Genomic DNA, 5,766 nt, shown 5'->3' on the forward strand with positions numbered 1-5,766 from the left:
GAACGTTCACGTGATCTGGCAGGGCCAAAGGGTTGAAGAAGAGTGGGAGAAATGTCTACCACCCGGCGGTGAGGGGGCTGGTTGACCATTTGTGGAAACAGGATATTCTCTGGAAGAAGCAACAGCTCCTTTGGGGAGGACGGTTAAGCAAGATGGGGGCAGGCAAAAGATAGGAATCTGTGATTCCTGCAAAAGTTCTGATGATTCATCATATGTTAGTAGAAGACAGACCTTAGGGTGGCAGAAGAAAGGTAGTGAGAGGGGAGTTCTTAACTGTTTACAAAGAAGCAAATGCCCTCCAGTGTTTTTCTGTGGACAAAATGTCCAGCCCATCCTGAGACATGAACCATGCTCCCCCAGCCTGGTCAATCGATGCACAGTTCAAGGTCCTGAAGCTGAACTTTCTCACCAAGCCAGAGATAAGTCAGCCATTTTCAGTGGTTGACAATGATTAATCCATATCTCCCTTTACCTGTTTTTCCCAACATGTTTTTGTAAAAAATGAACTGGGTCACTCGCTTAAAAGGTGACAGCAGTCAATCCAGCCAGTGTCTACTGTCTACCCATAAACACCTACCCCCAGTGATCACTTGGTAGGGGGGGAAAAACCCACCCAAAAAACAAATAAAGAAATTAGAAAAAAATAATAAAGCTATATCTTGTACAGTTTGGGCCATTACCCTTCAGAGAAGTCTACCCCGCTCAAAGCTCCAGATCAAATCTGGGTTTTGCATCCCTGCTACAGTGTGTAGACAAGACCCTCGCTAGTGATACGAGGTAAAGGCATCTCCTTCCTCAACAGAGCCCGGAGCCCAACCAGAATACAGGACTTGGCTGGAAGTGAAGTCAGAATTTCTTCTTGGTAAGAAATGCAGTTTTTGGATGAGGTGTGTGGTGAATTCTGGCTCCTTTTCCTCGTTACTTTCCTGTCGGCTAATAAACTTGTTTGAGTGAATGAGTCAACCTTGTTCTTGGAGAAGAAGGTGCCAGGACACTGGAAGCAGCTGTGCTTTTTTAGTAGCAGACCAGACTGTACTTTCTGGCCCCTTTCCTTCATGTTCTTCCCAAACCAAGATCTCCAAGCCTCTGAGTTTCTGTTTGTGGAGAAAGTGCCTGAGGAGTGCCCGGCTAGTATACCTGTCAAAAAAGGGCCTCTATAATTTTCCATTTTCATTGCTTCCCAGACTCAGCTGGTCATTTCCCCAGAAGGCTTAGTAAGTCTTGAGTCATCTCCACTGAGGACAAAATAATAAGGACTCTGAATCCACTGAGGACTCAGCTTTGGTTTAAGGATCCCCCAACTGACATAGCTGTTGAATACCTGACCTCTGCCCCACTACATTGTCAAGGTCCCCCGAGAACACAGGGGATTTGACTCTGGATCCTCAGAGAGCCAGGCAAGGTGCTTTACTCAGGAAACGTTTGTTTAGTTAAACTGGGAAGCTTCTTGAAGAAGCTGACAGGAGGTAGGGGAAATGATGGAACCCTGCCTCTGGGAGACAGGTCTTCAAATGAGTGGATTCCTCATCCAAATCTCTAGCAACTCAAATGCTTTCTCCACAATATTCACCTCAAATATCCACAAGTCCTTTGAGGATCTGAGAACTCTACAATGTCTCTCTTCAGTCAGCTTTCTAGCTGACAGATTTCTAGCTCAGGTCTTTTGGGGCCTCATTTTTTCCTGCACATGATACAAATTTGCCAGAGGCAGCAGGAAGGAGCTGGAGGGTGGAAAGATAAACACTAGCAAATGGTCTCATGATGTACACAATTGCTCTGACCAAGAGGGTCCCCCTCCCTGGCAGGCAGCCTGCCAGAAGGCTGCCCCGTGTGCCCAGAAGGGGGTATCAGCTCCATCTTGACTCTTTATCAGCACGAACATTCTCTCTGTGGTTCCTCCAGAAGGTAAGGCTGTCCACTGGCTCCCCATCTGCTGAACACATGATGGAACTCCACTCGACTCAGAGTCTCTGGCTCCTAGCAACCCTGTGTAGACCCAGACAGTGGCCTTTGAGTGTTTGGTCAGAGGAGCTGCCCTATTCACCCTCGAATCACCTCAGATCATAAAAACTCCAGGGATCACCACAATAGTTACTCAATACTTTTGAGGAAGGCTTATCTGAGTAGAAGGAAGGGGCCATCTCTTCTGATGGGGCCTACTGTCTGTGGCCTCACAGTCCTGACAATGCAGAATGCTCTCCTCCACAATACTTCCAAGTACATGCCCAACTGCATTGCCCCCACAGTCACCACGACCACCATTACCAGCTCTCTAGGCTGGAGGTGGCAGGGTAGGGTTGCTTGGACCAGCAAAGACAATGTGGTCAAGGGCAGTTGGAGTTGGCTTGAGCTGGGTGGGAGACCAGGGAAGGTGGGGATGAAACTCCAGATCATACCTCCTGGATGATGTTTTAATCATTTCCAGCATGGAATGTTGTCAACCTTTGCTACAGACTCATTGGCTCTGAGTTTCTTTTCCTTGTCCCCGACCTACCCCTTACAAGGCAATATGTACTTGCTGAAGGAAAATCCAAGCAAGTTTCGAAAGGCTTTATTCCCAGTAGCTCTAATCCTTGAAAATGTCAGTCTGTCACCTGATTCAGCCCCTGCTCCATTCAGAGTTTTAGGTGACCCAAGTGTGTGAGGTTTCTATCTGTGCATTGCTACACAATGATTTCTGCTCATGCAGGTGAGCAGGTAGCATTGTTTCTCATAACTTGGTACTTGTTACTTTTATTTATTCTTTGTCTATATCCAGGACTATAACAAAATTGTATTGACTTCCTGGTGACTATTTTATATATATATAATATAAATAAAATAAATATATAATATATATAATATATAGATATTTATAATCTCCAACTACAAATGAAAGAAAGCTCAAAATACAGCATCCCCCTAAGGAAGATGCAGATTAAAACCATAATAAAATATCACTTTACAGGGGGGCCTGGCTGGCTCAGTCAGAGGAGCATCTGACTCTTGATATTGGGGTTGTGAGTTCAAGCCCCACACTCGGTGTAGAGATGACTTAATAAGTAAATACTTTAAAAAAGATATCAGTGTGGCCAACTAATCTTTGACAAAGCAGGAAAGAATATCCGATGGATTAAAGACAGTCTCTTCAGCAAATGGCGTTGGGAAAACTGGACAGCAACAGGCAGAAGAATGAACCTGGACCACTTTCTTACAGCATACATAAAAATAAACTCAAAATGGGTGAAAGATCTAAATGTAAGCCATCAAAATCCTAGAGGGGAAAGCAGACAAAAACCTCTTTGACCTCGCCCGCAGCAACTTATTACTAAGCTCGTCTCCAGAGGCAAGGGAAACAAAAGCAAAAATGAACTCGTCAAGATAAAAACTTCTGCACAGCGAAGGAAACAATCAGCAAAACTAAAAGGCAACCGACAGGATGGGAGAAGATATTTGCAAACAACGTATCAGATAAAGGGCTAGTATCCAAAATCTATAAAGAACTTATCAAACTCAACACCCAAAAAACAAATAATCCGGTGAAGAAATGGGCAAAAGACATGAATAGACACTTCTCCAAAGAAGACATCCAGATGGCCAACCGACACATGAGAAAATGCTCAACATCACTCATCATCAGAGAAATACAAATCAAAACCACAATGAGATCCCACTTCACATCAATCAGAATGGCTGAAATTTACAATTCAGGCAATGACAGATGCTGGTGAGGACGTGGAAAAAGAGGAACCCTTTTGCACTGCTGGTGGGAATGCAAGCTGGTGCCGCCACTCTGAAAAACAGTATGGAGGTTCCTCAAAAAAAATTAAAAGTAGAACTACCCTACGATCCAGCAATTGCACTACTAGATATTTATCCAAAGGATACACATGTGCTGTTTCGAAGGGGCAAATATCATATGACTTCACTCCTATGTGGAATTTAAGATACAAAACAAATGAACAGAAGGGAAAGGAGGCAAAAATAATATAAAAACAGGGAGGGGTACAAAACGTAAGAGACTCTTAAATATAGAGAAAAAACTGAGGGTTGCTGGAGGGGTTGTGGCTGGGGGATGGGCTAAATGGGCAAGGGGTATTAAGGAGGATACTTGTTGGGATGAGCACTGGGTGTTATATGTAGGGGATGAATCACTGGATTCTATTCCTGAAATCATTTTTGCACTATATGCTAATTTGGATGTAAATTTTAAAATATAATAATTAATTAATTAATTAAAAAAATCACCTTGCACCTGTCAGAATGGCTAAAACAACAACAACAACAACAACAACAACAACAACAAGAAATAACAAGTTTTGGCAAGGATGTGATGAAGAAGGAATTCTCATGCACTGTCGATGAGAATAAATGCAGCCACTGTGGAAAACAGTATGGAGGTTCCTCAAAAAATTAAAAATAGAAATACCATATGACCCAATAATTCCACTACTGAGCATTTACCCAAAGAAAGCAAAAACACTAGTTCAAAAAAGACATACACATCCCTACGCTTATTGCAACATTATTTACAATAGCCAAGATATGGAAGCAAACCAACTATCTATCAATAGATAAATGGATAAAGAAGACACACATGCACGCGCACACACACACACACACACACACACACACACAGAAATATTACTCAGCCATAAAAAAGGATGAGATCTTGTCATTGAGGACAATGCAGATGGACCTAGAGGGTGTTAGGCTAAGTGAAATAAGTCAGACTGTGAAAGACAAATCTCATATGATTTCACTCATACATGGTGGAATCTAAAACACAAAACAAATGAATAAACGGACACAAAAAGCAGAATCAGGCAGAAAAATACAGACAACAAATTGATGGTTGCCAGAGGGGACGGTAGGGAGGGACATGGGTAAACTGATTGAAGAGGAATAGGAGATACAGACTTCTAGTTATGGAATGAGTAAGTTACAGGGATGAAAGGTACAACATAAGGAATATAGTCATTGACATTGTAATAGCATTGTGTGGAGACAGATAACAGCCACACTTGTGAGCACAGTGTAACGTCTAGAGATGTTGAATCACCACATCGTACGCCTGAAACTAATGTAACATTGCATGTCAACTACATCCAAATACATTTTTTCAAAAAATAAGGCCTTTCCCTAGTCCCCATTGACCAATTTGCTGGTGGTTTTATTTAGAACCATATACTCATCACATTGTTTTTGCAGGAGCACACATTCATTCTACTGTTTAAATTTATGTGTTAAAACCCCAAAGGTCCTAACTTGAAGGACATTAAATGAATTAATCAGTGCATTCGAAGATGATTCTTTTCCTGTCCTAAGAGATACAGAGCCAATACTGGGAAGAGGGTTTGATCTCCCAAATCAGAGGCACTTCATAGACTCTATGCCGTTAAGAAAGGCCCAGCAAGGTGAGGGTTCCCAGTACAATAGAATTTACTGTATTTTAAAAGTGATACTCTTAAAACATGATAGCTAGAGTACCAAGACTTTTCTTTGTCCTGAGATAAGTGCACTTGCAGACAGGGAATCAGGATCTTTGCAAGAACCATGGCAGATTTAGACTCTGTCCTGTGTTTCTGGCTGGGTTTCGGAGCCAGGAAGGCAGCCCCTGAACTATCAAGCAGCATGCCAAAGTTAATCATTGGCCCTGCCGAGTACATGGCAGATCAGGCTGTTTTTGTGTGCCTGTTTTTCTATTTTACGTAAATCACCCCGAACATGTTTGCATCAACCTACTGGTGATGCACCTTTGATCAATAAATTTTAGACAAAAGTGGT

At 42.5% G+C, this 5,766-nt stretch overlaps 1 protein-coding gene across 2 annotated transcripts in view; it reads left to right on the forward strand.

Moving 5' to 3' along the window:
• The first annotated feature begins 5,674 nt into the window (after positions 1–5,674).
• Positions 5,675–5,766, forward strand: part of G6PC1 (glucose-6-phosphatase catalytic subunit 1) — an 8,703-nt gene continuing 8,611 nt past the window's right edge. The window contains exon 1 of one of the 2 annotated variants that reach the window (XM_086687396.1): positions 5,675–5,766. This exon is cut by the window's right edge and continues 219 nt beyond it. The gene's annotated coding sequence lies outside the window, so the exon portion shown is untranslated. The other variant, XM_025917556.2, reaches the window with a different exon arrangement.

Source organism: Puma concolor, chromosome E1, assembly GCF_028749965.1.
Source record: "Puma concolor isolate L17-30 chromosome E1, mPumCon1.1.hap2, whole genome shotgun sequence".
Lineage (NCBI taxonomy): Eukaryota > Metazoa > Chordata > Mammalia > Carnivora > Felidae > Puma > Puma concolor.